This window comes from Narcine bancroftii, chromosome 11, assembly GCF_036971445.1.
Source record: "Narcine bancroftii isolate sNarBan1 chromosome 11, sNarBan1.hap1, whole genome shotgun sequence".
Taxonomy (NCBI): Eukaryota; Metazoa; Chordata; class Chondrichthyes; order Torpediniformes; family Narcinidae; genus Narcine; species Narcine bancroftii.
In genome coordinates this window covers 35,145,033-35,158,258 of record NC_091479.1, presented here as the reverse complement: position 1 = coordinate 35,158,258, position 13,226 = coordinate 35,145,033, and the positions used below count along the sequence as shown (strand labels likewise).

At 51.4% G+C, this 13,226-nt stretch overlaps 1 long non-coding RNA gene across 1 annotated transcript; it reads left to right on the top strand.

Annotated features, from left to right (window-relative positions):
• Positions 1–7,354: 7,354 nt before the first annotated feature.
• LOC138745166 (uncharacterized) lies at positions 7,355–12,100 on the top strand. Its single transcript, XR_011346082.1, has 3 exons — positions 7,355–7,978; positions 8,638–8,718; positions 11,653–12,100. It is a non-coding gene; the product is annotated as an uncharacterized lncRNA (long non-coding RNA).
• The last annotated feature ends 1,126 nt before the right edge of the window (positions 12,101–13,226 follow it).

Sequence of the window (13,226 nt, the reverse complement as noted above, 5' to 3'; positions counted from 1 at the left end):
GCCGCTGGACATACATCTTGTCTCTTGATTCATTCTATACCGTTGATATTAAATTTAAAAATGGTTTGGTCTTTTGAAGCTTGAACTCAAAAGGCTGGTCCAGATAGACCACAGAAACAGGCCCTTCGGCCCCACTCTCCTGCTGGCTGTGCTGTTGTAATCAGTCCATATTCCTCTCCACCTTTTCATTCTTATCTCCCATCCAGCTCATGTTGCCTTGTCAATCTCACGGCCTGTGGGAAGAAGCTATTTCCCTCCCTGGCTTCTCTCCTTTTATTCCTCCATATCTCCTTCCTGATGGCAGGGGGACATAAATGCTCTTTGCTGGATATCTGTGAGTCTATTTACAGAGCCCATCCCTGCAAAAAATTCAGGGGTCCCTTTCCTTGAGGTTCCACCCATGTTGCCTCTCCCTCAGCACTCTCTCGTCAGAACACAACTGCACCGTCCTTCCCCTCCTCTCCCAGGTCTCAGTATCCCCCTGACAATTCCGGTCAGCTGCCATGTCTACACCCTGTCCCACCTGCTATCAAATGCCCTGCATCCTCCTTCCCCGTTGGTTTCATCCTGTTATCAGGCATCAGGATGGACCCCACCCTGTTAAAACTACCCGTATTCTCTCTGATCTCTCTGCGCCTCTGCCCTCCATCCAGGGGTCTTGGTTGTCTTGTGGTGATGGTGAAGAACAAAGTACCAACTCAAGGAGATGGGGAGCAGTAAGGAGACCCCCAGTTCCAGTAGACAGGGAGAACCACAGAGATGCCCAACTCTGTCAATCCGGTAGAACCTGGTCATCAGGTGCAAGGAGCTCTTGGTACTGCTGCACGTGAGGCAGGTGTGGCCCATCCCCACACCTCCACCCTGTCAATTCCCAAACCACACTTCCTATTCATGTGGGGGTCCAAAATGGATAGAGTCTGGAGGACCATGTACGTCGTCAATCAATGGGGGCATAACCCTAACCAGCATGGCTATTGTGTATGGCTGTGCTTGGAAACAAAGTGCAAGGGCACCAAAAGCCGCTATGTGCTGAGGTTCTACCTGGCTCAGGTGTTGCGAAAGATTGGTCTGGCCCTGATGCCACACAATGTCCTAGTCAGCAGGACTTTGCCCCATCACCTTCATGGGAATGGTTGCATAGACAAACACTATTGACCACAGGGCCATCAGGCAGTGGTCAGCATGGAATTCCTGCTGACACAGAGACTAGGACTTGATGAGATACTGCGGGGTGGTCCCCTGAGCAGAGCATCCAGAGACAGATATCCAGAACTGCTGGAAGACCAGAATCTCAGTGAAAGATGCCCTTTAGTCTGCCTGAAACCCAGATAAGAGAAGCAAACACTAGAAGCCCAAAGCAAAGGGAGGAAGGTTTAGCGGCAATATAAGGGGTACTTATTTTTACACAGAGTTGTGGGTGCCAGGAATGCCTTGCCAGGAGTGGTGATGAAGGCTAAAATATTTGCAGCATTTAAAGGCTTCTTGGACACATGAATGAAGGAAACATAGAAGATAGGAGCAGGAGTAGGTCATTCGACCCTTCGAGCCTGCTCCGCCATTCAATGAGATCATGGCTGATCTTAAAGTTCAGTACCCCGTCCCCGCCTTCTCTCCATAACCTTTAATACCCTTATACTGAAGAAATATATCTAATTCCCTCTTAAATATATTTAATGAACCTGCCTCTACTGCCCTCTGTGGCAATTAATTCCACAGATTCACCACCCTCTGGGTAAAGAAATTCCTCCTCATCTCGGTCCTAAATGGTTTGCCTATTATCCTCAAACCATGACCCCAGGTTCTGGATTTTCCCATAATTGGAAATATCCCTTCTGCATCCATTCTGTCCAGTCCTGCCAGAATTTTATATGTCTCTATGAGATTCCCCTCTCAATCTTCTAAACTCCAGCGAGTACAATCCCAATTTGCGCAATCTTTCCTCATAAGTCATTCCTGCCATTCCAGGTATCAGCCTGGTGAATCCCCTCTGCACTCCCTCCATTGCAAGAATGGAGGGTTATGAAGGAGGAAGGGTCTAGTTTTTATTTTGCTTGGAATTGATAGGTCAGCACAACATCGAGGTCCGAAGGGCATAACTGTTCAACGTTAACCTGCTGGTCTTTTAGCACATGGAGATGTGGGTGAGGGAACGCTGCCCACCGGTCTATTCCAGTTTGCTGAGAGATGCACTGAGGCTTGGCGCAGCCAACACGAGGGCGCTGTGGGGAAGGACTCTAATCCTCCGGGTCTTGAGGGGCGGAGACTAAGGGGAACCCCTTCAACCACAGAGTGCAGGGAGTAACCACAAGGTGTCAAAGGGGTGGAATGATGCTAAACAGAGAACATGTGCAGTGAAGGGAATACAGGCATGCAACACGAGGATGAGAAAAGACATGGAACAGTTGTCCTCTTGGTCAATAATTTTAGAATAAAGTTAATTTTGGGGTGAAAAAGAGAAAAGCCCGAACTCAGTCAACTTTGTTTCATGAGATACACTGTCCAATCCAGGAAAGCTCCTCTGTACCCGTTCAAATTTAACCCGAGGAAACTGTGTTCATGGTGGAAACCTCTGCAAACACACAACCGGACCTACGCACAGAGAGACAAATGATACACGTGCAGTCCCTCCCAAAAAAGAAATAAATTCTGTTGAATGAATAGCAGAGTCATGGAGTCTTTGTCTGAGTCGGTCATCCATCATTCTCCATTCTCACTGCTTGCAGGAAGAATCTGTTTCTGGGCCTGGTGCTACTTGCTCCGATATTCCTCGACCTCTTTCCTGATGAGAAGAGCTGCCAAATGCTGTGGGCAGGTGGAAGGGATCCTTGACGACGTTGACAATGAACCCGGTTTATCCCATTGATATTTGGGGTGGGTGGGTTGGGGGGAGAGAGTCCCCATGATCCTATCTGCCACTCGTGGTCCTGCCAATCATTTTAAAAAAATATTTATAAACTTAAAACCACAACAAATTCACACAATTAATCATAATGCTCATCTAATGTGTGGCATCTATAAAAGAAAGAATAAAGAAACCACCCTCCACCCCCATCCCCAATATCCTACCCCCTCCCACTTCTCTCTTCAACAGAAGTGTCTGCTACAGTGGTGACCTCAGCAGGACCCAGCCCTTCAGTTGGACGTGAAGATCACGGTCCAGGCGGCTCTTCAGATGGTTTGGTTGAAGCTGTCAATGTTCTGGATGTCGCAGCCCCACGTGGGGTTCAAACAGGCCAAGGACCAGTTCCACCTCCAAGAGATCACCACTGATGACATCCATTACTCCTCCATGATGTTCTTGCTCATCAGGACATGGCAGCAAGGCTCATCGACTTCCGACATCAGCCTCCCGAGCAAGGCAAATAGGATGCCCTCATGGAGCTCTTAACCCGCACCTTCAGGCCACGCCTTCATCCTCCACCTCATTCTGTTCCTGCTCTCACTGTTGCATGGCCCAGACAGTCATCCCAACATGACTCCCCTCATGCTATTTCTTTTCAGCTCTCACCAAACGCCCTGGACCCACTTTTCAGGAACTCTTCCCTCTTCCTCCGTATGTCATTGGTATCTCCATGTACCACAACCTCTGGCCCACTTTAGGATGTCTTGGACACCAGCAGCAACACCCCAGACACTGGCACCAGGGAGGCACCACCTGGAAAACGTCCAGGGTCCTAGTCCAACAGTCCTTTTCCTGAGAATCCAGGCAGCAGAGAAATATCAATGGTTGCTCAAAGCAAAATCCTCATTGCGGTGCCCACCAACAAGTTGAGGCACAAAGTTTTGTGGGTCTTTTGGGTTCCTGGTGCCAACATATTCCACATCTCACATCTGTCCCTCCATCTACTGTATAATGTTGCCCAGAAAAAAAAAAACTCTCTGCTTCATTGATGACCTGAACAACAAATGGCTTCTTAAATGGTAAAACACGCTGTTGAACACCACTGCCACTGACCACAAGCACCCCCCAACCCCTCAAAACTGGAAGACCCTTTGAATGACTTGTCCCTGCAATGAAGACAATGGTCTAGTGGAGCCTCGAGCAAAAGAGGCAAGGTCGCCGAGTCCCACACAGCTTCTTGTTCAATTCCCTCCTGGAAGCTGCCTCCCGCGACTCCCCATCTGAGTGTCAGATGCTCGCCTGCTCACCACAGAGAACCAGATGGCAGCAGAGACAGTCACACTCCAGCCACACCTCCCCAACATGTGATGGGTTAAATCTGCGGATGCCACTCACAGCGGACCGATGAAGTGGTACATGGCAGACCGCACAGAGGCCGGGCCCGAAGGGCTGAGCCACTTGCAAGAACAGATCATGTCCTGTCCGAAAGTGACAGCCTCCCACTTGAATGACCCCGAGAAGAGCTTGGCACCATGGCCTGGGGCAAACCGTTCAACACCCTCGATGCAGGACAGCAGGAAAAAGCTTGGTTTACTGACGGCTCCGGCTGGTGGAGGTGCGAAAAACAACGGTGTAAAGTGGGAGCGCTCCAGCCCACCACAGATAAAGTACTGACACAAGAGGGTGAGGAGGAGGGGAGAGCCAACTGTCCAAGCTGGCAGCTGTGGCACTGATCTGAAAAGGGACAACCAGGCGGGCCCAGGAGCCTCTTTTCCGATCAGTGCAACTGGATTTCTGGGCTGTGCCAAACAGCACGTCAGTGTGGATGGGTCGGTGTCAGGAGACAGGGAGGCAGATCCATGGCTGCCTGCTCTGAGGACAACAGCACTGGCAGATCTTCTGAGAGGTGGAACAACAAAAGAATAGTCAGGGTCCACCACGTGGATGGACACACCTCCAGGAAAACCGCTGAAGCTGACGCAATGCCACTGTGGACTGAGCTGCTCAAATATGCTCTGCCACTTTTTTCCCCAAGCAGAGAGACCCTGGAGCCTTGGCAGCATTGGTGCATCATAAATGTGGGCATATGGGGGCACTATGATGGACAGAGGATCTGGGGGTCTCATGATGTTGCAAGAACTGTGATGGCCAAATGCCCTATTTGTCAGCAATTAAAACCAAGGGCCACATTCGCTGGGGTTCGGGAGCTGGCCAAGTCTGATAAATTGACCATATCAGGCCTCTCCCCTGCCAAAATAAAAAGTGATATGTTCTCACGATGGTCAGCACATACTTGGATATCTTGCCAGCGGGCCGACCAAGCACCATTTAAGCGTGCTCCATATGTGGAATACCCTATCGGATAACGTCCGACCAGCAATGGGTGGTGATGCCAAGTATTTGGGGCCACCTGCATATCCCCTACCACCCACAGGCATCCAAGATCAATGACTGAATGAATGACCTGTTCAAGGTATCGTATGTGACAAGTTGTTTGTCAAGTCTTCTATCCATGAGTGGTTGAAGTGTATCGATTAATCCGGCGAGTTTGTGTCTGTGTGTGTCTTTTACTCCTCGTGCGACTTCACTACATGTGTCAATAAAAGACAACTGTGTTCAAATTCGCCACCCTTGGGACCCCTCGAATCAGTTTCACACACATAATAATTGGTGCAGTGAGCAGGGTCCTTCGAGTTCCGACTGAACACAGCTGCAGTGGAGATGCTTTTGAATCAGGACAGGAACTATAGTGCAGGCAGGGAGAACAAGATCTGCGGGTGGACTGATGAGAGTGCAGGGTTGGGGAGCTTGGCAAGCATGCTGGCGGACCACGGCAAACTGGTAGACTGGTCCAAGCTCCTGGATCCACATCTTGAGAAAATAGGTCACCACGTGTTGTCCCACTTCAAGAAGTCGGGGTTCCCAAAATCTAAGGGGAATCAGGGGTGCCTTTTGGCTGCCAGTGTTTCTCCTGAGAAACCAATGTGAGATCATAGAAAGGAAAGATTTGGAGAGGGCCCAGGAAAATAAGGAGATAAAGGTGGTCCAGCAGTGCTGCTGTGCACTGCAGGAGGCAGTACAGACACCCCCAACCTGAGCCACTGATGTCGAGATGAGAGGGACAGAGGTAGCCAACAGGCATGCCGATCAAGGTCAGACTCCCCCCCCCCCCCCAAACCCGAAGTGAGTGAGTTTGTACTGGCCATGGAGCGATTAGCTGAGGCCATTTGCCAGGATTCAGGCATTAAAGGTTTCAGAACAGGCCAGGAAGACCATGAAATCAATTTATTTGCAGAAGTTGTTCTGATATATCTGACAGACCCGACACACTCATTGCCCAAGTTGTGCTCCACCCTGGAGGACTATGGGGAGATCTTTGGGTATAAGTTCTTTTGGGATATGTGCAAAATCATGTCACTTAGGAAGGGGGATTAGAGCCAATGTCAAGAAAATAGTCAACAAATGTGGCGGCAAAATGGAATCAAATATCTAGGAGTTAGAATAGATAACAATGAGTAATTTAGACCAGCTGAATTATTCTCCCCTTGCTTGGGGAAATTGAGGAGGATTTAAATGGTTGGATGTCCCTGCCCATTACACTAGTGGTGTCACAGAGAGGGGAGGTGTCACAGAGGGGGGAGATGATGACACAGAGGGGGTGATGATGTCACTGCATGGGGCAGCCATAGCTGAGTCGTGCCATGGCACAGCAACACGAGAAAGATGCCTCTCCTGGAAGGGGATTCTGGCCCACGTGTCGGAGTAGGACGCTGTCTCATCCCAGGGACCCTCTGATCAACAGGGTTGTGTTTGGAAGCACCCTGCGCCCATGGGTGAGATAAAGAGCCTGTTACAGGCTCCCCTACTGGGACAGAGCCTCCTCTGGCACCATCCTTCACCCAGTGTGGGCAGAGAGAATGGAGGCTGCATTTAATTTCCCCTCTCCCCATCCTGAGTGCAGGGCACTTTATGAGGCAGCTGGGGGGACTGGGGAGGGGAGAACAATGGCATGTGAGGGAATACAGGGGTAGGGTCTGTAGGAGTGGAGGGGAGAACGAAGGAACGGGGTTGCACCACAGGCTAATGTCAAGGGAGATTGGATCAGAGGTAGGGGACATAGGGTTGAGCTGGGGGGATGGGGTGCGAGGGGACGGAAGGCACTGGGGAAACCATGGGGGTGGTGTTGGGTGGGGGATGAGAGCGTGGTAGAGGAATCGGGGCAGGGGAGAGTGTGAGGTGTCTGAGGGAGAAGAGACGTTGCGAGGGGGATGGAAGGTAGACCTTTCAACAGAAATGGGACAGAGCTCCCCCTCCACCTGGAATGGGATCTCTCCACTGAGAGACAGGACCGCTCCTCCACCCGCCCCCCCCCCCCCGGGTTACAAGATCCCTTCCACCCCCACACTCCCCCAACCGGGATAGGATTCTTTCCCCCAGTGGACCTGGATCAAGGTGCTAGAAAGTGTTTCTGCTGCGGCGGACCCAGCAGAGTTGAACGGTGAAGCATGGGGCTCTCTCCGCACCACCTGCTCCCTCAGGCGACGAGGTCTCGCTTGCATCATGGAAGATCACGGTGTTGCTGAGCTTCTGGGAATGTGGAGGGCTTCTGCTAAACCCGTGGTAGGGTTCAGAGTGGTTCATCTCCCAGGGACGTGCTGAAGGTCAAGGATGTCCCGATCCTCTCATGGAGGGAGGGTTGTAGATAAAGTGAACGGCTGCGGAACTGGCCTCAGTCTGAGGAGAGTGATCAAAGAGGGACCTGGGGTGGCAATATTTCTACTGAGAGGCTGGAACGAACCACCAGAGGATAAATTCTGACATTTAGGTGACCCTTGGAAGGGAGTTTGAGGGAGGGGTAGAGACTAACTTGGACAGCAAAGCTGGGTTGGGATAAATGACCTGTTGTGTACTCTCTGGGTGTGTAAATGCTGCTGCTTCTGCCCCAGAGGACATGGCAATAAGGTCACAACAGAGGTGGCCACACCGGGTCATGGACCCAACGTCCCCAAGGTGGTGTCCTGCACAGATGATAAAATCATCGACAATGGATCATTCGGTGTGGTGGACCAGGCAAGGCTGGTGGACTCCGGAGAGCTGATTGCCATCAAGAAGATCTTGCAGGACAAGAGATTCAAGGTGAGGGGGAGGAGCAGTTGTGTGGAAATGGAACACCCTGATATTTAACTTTAGGCCTACAGCACGTTCACAGGCCCTTGCGACACATGAGCCCGTTTCACACAATTACACCCAATTGACAAACACCCAAACACATTTTTGAAGGGTGGGTGGAAAGAGGAGCATCTGACAGAGACCAAAGCAGCCATGGGGTTTGGAAACAGAGAAAGTCTCACAATCCCACAACAGCACCCCCCGTTCCCACACACAACCCCCCACCCCACACACACACACACACACACACACACACACACACACACACACACACACACACACACACACACACACACACACACACACACACACACACACACACACACACACACACCTGGCAAATATCAGAGATTTTCTGCAAATTAATTGTTTAGTAGAAGCTGGGAAAACAATCATAAAAACTGAAATGATACTTCATTGAACCCCCTGACGAGTCCCCACTCCAGCGACACGAAAAGTCCCCCCCACTGACTCTCGAAAAGTCCCCCACTTCGGCCTCCCTTGGAGTTCCCCACCTCTGACCTCTTGACGAATCTCCTCCCCGCCTCCCCCCTCAACTTGGACAAGTCGCCCCTCAGGGCCCCGACCCATCGCCCAGCCTTGCTGATGTTCCTCTCTCGCCATAGAACCGCAAACTGCAGATCGTGTGAAAGTTGGATCACACCATCATCGTCCCTCTTCTCAACTTCTACTCCTCTGTAGTCAAGGTAAGATCCTCATTTGCTGCTACCTTCCCCATTCCTTCAATCGATCTGTCTCGCTGCAGCCTCTCTGTTCCCTCCATCCTGCCCCTCTGACCAGTGCCGAATCCTTGACGCTGGCTGCCCTGCTCCTCACATATTAACTCATGACCTCTTGCCATTTCAACTCCAGACAGCAGCAGCCAAGACCACAAGACAAGGTCGCCAAATTCGGCCACTCAGCCCCTCCAGTCTGTTTCCCCAATTCATTTTACGAATGTATTTTCCCCCATAACTCACTTCCCCAGAACCTTTTGGTGCCCTTCCAAATCAACGCCTGCTCTGAATCGTCCCAACAACTCAGCCTCCACATATTCGACCCCAGCCAACACCCGGCTGCAAACATTTCTCATCTCGAAACGTCACTGGTTTTTCTCTCCCGGTGAATCCTTGGCTCAAGAGGGAGGGCGGTCAGAGCTGCACATTTTGTGCAGTCTCACCAGACGCCGAATGATGGGGCAGCGGACGGGTCCACTACGGCCTGTTGACGCTCTGCTCGCTGAGCCCTTGGATTCATGCCATGTTGTGTTGAGCAGTGGGGGCATCAGGCCTACAGAGAGCAGGAGGGACTGGCACTCCAGTTGGGAGAGGCACTGGGTGTTGGAGGGTAAACCCAGCTGACATGTTTGTATTGTGTCCAAGAGAAAGAGGAGGTTTATTTGAATCTGGGTCTGGACTATGTTCCTGAGACGGTTCACTGCATGGCCCAGCACTTCAACAAGGCCAAGCAGCCCATTCCCATGATCTACATCAAGGTGGTTGTGGGTCTGGGTGGTCAGGTTGTCCACTGGGGCAAGCTTGGATGGTGGGGTTGGAGGATATAAAGGAGTTTACTGGCTGAGTCTCGCTGGGGACTGGATATCGATGAAGGGTGCATGAGGGTCTCAATGGGTATTGGTGAGGAGAGAAAGGGTAGTGAGGGGAGAAGGGTGGCGAGGATGATGAGGATGGATGTTGATTGGCAGGGAGGGGCCCTTCACCCACATCCCCTTACCCTCAGGATCCAGACCCGGCCAGTGTGGAGGCAGAGTGGGTCATGTTATATCGTTGTGTTGCCAGATGTTCATGTACCAGCTGTAGCAGAACATGGCCTACTTCCATCCTCAGGGGGTTTTCCATTGAGACATCAAGCCCATGAAGATGCTGGTAGATCCCGAGATGGCCTTCTTATTGCTCCTTAATTTCGGCAGGTAGATCCACCCGTGTCTGCCCGTTCACCACCTCAACACGGTCCTGATCCCTCTCCCCAACACGGCCTTGTCCCCTCCCCACCAGCTCTCACCCCTCCCCCACCAGCTCTCTCTCCTCCTCCCTCTCCCAACTTGCCCCTTCCACAGCTTAATAACTTATTCTAAATAAGATTGTGGGGGGCTTAGATGGAATGAACAGCCAGAAAACTTTCCTAAAGTGCCAGGTACAAATCTCAGAGAGCAATGCTTGATGTTCTAATGGATGCGGAAGCTCTGGGAAGGGGTAAGGGAGGGACTGGCCAGTAAGTCTGCAGATGTTGGGGCCGAGGGCAATGCCCAAACATGCTGGGCAAACTCATGGATAGTTTTGTGAGGAGCAGGTCCTGCTTCATGAGTCAAATTGAGTTTTTCGAGGAGATGTCAAAGGAAATAGATGAAGGTCAAGGTCTGTATGTGCTGCACGAGGATTTTAGTAAGGTGCTTGACAAGGTCCCCACGGTGGCCTCATTCAGAATGTCTGGAGGCATGGGATCCATGGAGCCTTGGCTGTGTGGATTCAGAATTGGCTTGTCTGCAGAAAACAGAGGGTAGTAGTAGATGAAACAATGACTAGTGGCGCTCCAAAGGGATCTGCTCTAGGACCCCTGCTCTTTGTGATTTTTATGAATGATGATGGGAGTGGAAGGGTGGGTACGTCAGGGGATGACACAGAGGTAGAGATGTTGGAGACAGTGTAGAAGGTTATCATAGGTCATCCAGTTTGCAGAGAAGTGACAGATGGAGTTCAATCCTGTCAATCAGATGTACTTAAATAAGCAACTGGTCCAGGTTTATTTCCAGAGTCATTTTCAAGGGCACGAATAACAGTTATTCCAAAGAAGGTTTGAGACCCATTAAAAGTAGTTTCATATATACCAATATCTTTATTGAATGCGGATTACAAGAATGTGTGGGCAGAGCACTTGGTTAATGGCATGATTATGAACAGTGTGCAGGACAGAGAAATATTTAGATCCTGCTCCATAAATCACTCAAGGTTGCTGTGCAAATTGAGAGGGAGTTTAAGATGGTGTATTGTGTGCTGGCCTTCAGGAGTCAGGGGATTGAGTTCAAACACCGAGAGGTAACGTTGCAGATGTATAAAATTCTAGTCAGACCACACTTGGAATATTGTGTGCATTCCTGGGGCGAGAAAAGCAGAGGACGTCTAAATAAGGTGAGCTGAGGGAAATTTAGGCAAGACGTGAGGGGTACATTTTATTCACACAGAATGTTGTGGGTGGCTGGAGTGCATTGCCGGGGTAGTAGCGGAGGCTGGTCCAAAAAAGGCATGAAAAGGATTTTAATATGGACAAGAATTAAAGAAAAATGGAGGGTACTGGTGTGAGGGAGGGGAGGGTAACATTGTTGTGGGGTAGGTTCAGATGGATCAGCTGAACGGTCTCGACTGATCCATCCATGATTGTCTAGCATCTTGCTGCCATATCGTGGAGAACCAGGGTGTTGCCTGATGGAGACACTTTGCTCTGAGCCCTGCAGAGAGAGATCATGGTTTTTGCCAAAACACACTTCCTAACGTAGAGCAGAGGAAGGGGAAAGGCTCCAGTGTTCAGGGGTAGGGGGGATAATGGGGGAAGCGTTGGGACCCTCAAAAGTCATTGTGATCAGGCCTCAGAGACAGTATCTCTATCACTCGTATTTCTCTTCCCAGGAGAAGGAGCGATCTCAGAGACAAGACATGAGTCCAGAAGGACCTCGCATCCCAGCTGAACAGAGGACGGAGAATATCATGATGGCCTGAATCCCTCCCCTTCTTCTCCCTCTGGCCCTGCAAACCCCATTCCCTGCCTTTTCCATGTCCCTTCACCCACTTCCCCTCTTCTCCTCTACCCCTCCTCCATCCCAACCCCCTCCCGCTCACCTTCCCCTTCCCCTGCCCTCACACCTATGCCCTAACCCCAGCCCTCCTCCCTTCACCTCCCCCTTCCCCTCTCCCCTTCCCTTCCCCTTACCCCTTCCCCTTCCCCTCCCCCTTCCCATCCCCTAACCCTCCCCCTTCCCCTCCCCTTCTCCTCCTCCCCTTCCCCTCCCCCTTCCCTTTCCCCTTCCTACCCCTAACCTAGGGGAAGGAGGGGGAGGGGAAGGGGGTAGGAAAAAAGGGGTAGTGGAAGGGGGTAAGGGTAGGGGTTGTGGTAAGGGGTAGGGTAGGGGGTAGTGGTAGGGGGTAGTGGTAGGGGGTGTGGGGATGGGGAAGGGGTAGGAGGTAGGGTTAGGGGAAGTGGGTAGGTTGTAAGGGATAGGGTAGGGGGTAGTTGTAGGGGATGTGGGTATGGGGAAGGGGTAGGAGGTAGGGTTAGGGGAAGGGGGTAGTTGTAGGGGGTGCGGGTATGGGGAAGTGGTAGGAGGTAGGGTTAGGGGAAGGGGGTAGGTTGTAAGGGATAGGGGTAGGGTTTAGTTTAGGGTTGGGGAAGTTGGGTAGAGTTAGGGGTAGGGTTACGAGCAGTGTAGAGGTAGCATTAGGGTTAGTGTTAGGAGACATGGGGTAGGGCTTTATCTTGGTTTATGGTTAGGTGTATATTTCGGGGAAGTGGGCTTGTGTTAGGTATAGGGGAAGGGGGTAGGAGCAGGGGGGTAGAGGAGGAGTGAGGTTTGGGGTTAGGGGATGGTGGGTAGCATTAGGGTTGGTGTTAAGTGGCGGCATAGGCGTAGGGATAAAGTTAGGGTTAGTGGACGGGGTGGGGGTAGAGTTAGGGGACGTGGAGTGGTGGTAGGGGGTATCGGTAGTGTTAAGGTTAGGTTTAGGATTTTGTTAGAGGTTAGGGTTAGGAGTAGGAGGAAGGGAAGAGGGAGGGGAATGGGGAGGCGAGCGGGGGACGGGAACTGGGGAAGGGAAGGGGGAGGGGATGTGGGAGGGGAACGGGCAGTGGTAAGGGGAGGGGAACGGGGTAGAGGAAAGGGGAGATGAACGGTGGACGGCATCCCTAGCCCCTCCCCTCCCCTTCCCTTCCCCCGCATTTCCCCTGCCTCTCCTCTCCTCCTTCCAGAAGAAGCTGGGCCTCTTTCCGTCCAGAACCTCCCTGTGGTTTCAGAGCCTCCGTTTCAGGAAGTGCCTTCGACGCTTGCTGCTGGACAGACATCTTGTCTCTTGATTCCTTCTGTACCGTTGATATTAAATTTAAAAATGATTGCATTTTTTAACGCTTGAACTCAAAAGGCTGGTCCAGATAGACAAAACAGAAACAGTCCCTTCAGCCCCTCTCCCCTGCTAGCTGAGCTGTTGTAATC